This window comes from Sinocyclocheilus grahami, unplaced genomic scaffold, assembly GCF_001515645.1.
Source record: "Sinocyclocheilus grahami isolate Dianchi unplaced genomic scaffold, SAMN03320097.WGS_v1.1 scaffold55754.1, whole genome shotgun sequence".
NCBI lineage: Eukaryota > Metazoa > Chordata > Actinopteri > Cypriniformes > Cyprinidae > Sinocyclocheilus > Sinocyclocheilus grahami.
In genome coordinates this window covers 1-877 of record NW_015526815.1, presented here as the reverse complement: position 1 = coordinate 877, position 877 = coordinate 1, and the positions used below count along the sequence as shown (strand labels likewise).

At 35.9% G+C, this 877-nt stretch overlaps 1 long non-coding RNA gene across 1 annotated transcript; it reads right to left on the bottom strand.

Moving 5' to 3' along the window:
• Window position 1: 1 nt before the first annotated feature.
• Window positions 2-552, bottom strand: LOC107580960 (uncharacterized). The gene is made up of 3 exons (XR_001608743.1): window positions 396-552; window positions 138-200; window positions 2-41 (listed from the first exon to the last, which is right to left on the bottom strand). It is a non-coding gene; the product is annotated as an uncharacterized lncRNA (long non-coding RNA).
• Between the last annotated feature and the right edge of the window lie 325 nt (window positions 553-877).

Sequence of the window (877 nt, the reverse complement as noted above, 5' to 3'; positions counted from 1 at the left end):
TTCCACGGTTCAATCAGACGCACAAAGTTAGCACACTCTCCCTGAGAACACACACAAATCAGAAGAAAAACGAGAGATTTTAGCAGTGTCTATTTCTTTGTTAAAATGATTAATCAAAACAGACTGTAAAAGCGTACCTGTCCACCTTTGCCAGTTAATTTACACTCCCCTTTTCTTTGTGCTGTTGCTGGCCAGTGAATCTGAAAACACACAAACCTTATTTAAAATACTATAACATAATCACTAAAAAAGTAGCAAACATACCACTAAACTACATACAATTGAAATGGTTCAATTACAGCAAATGAACACTTAAATGAACTCTAAATTCACAACCTTTTAATTGATTTCTTACAATAAGAGAAAATGGAGAATAAAATTCCATAAAATCTTACAATAAGGGGCTCTTTATTGACATTTTGCATGTCTAGAGAGACCAGATATTCCCGGCTGCCCAGGTAGAGCCGGCCTTGGTCTTGGTCCATATGCAGGATTCGGTAGTCACTGGTGTTGAAGGAGAAACTGAACGGTCGTATGGTTTTTGTCTCCAGTAACTCTGAACGAGTGAACGAGAGAAAATATCAGGTCAAAGCAGTTAACATCAACAAAATCTTTTCTACAAGTATCAGAGGTAGTTCATGTATGGGTGCTTTAATTGTGAAATTATCCATCTGGTTTTCACAGAAGTGGAACTCGTCACAGTGTCTATAGTGGAGAATGGGAGTCTACATCAAATATATTTTTTGCACTCCCATTTGCACAAATAGCAAAAGAAGAACTCTTCAATAGTGTTTTCATGACTTTCAAAAAGAGGAAAATATAGATAGAGATTAATAATCGCAGTCAGAAGAGAGAAGAATGTCAAAAAAAAAAAAAA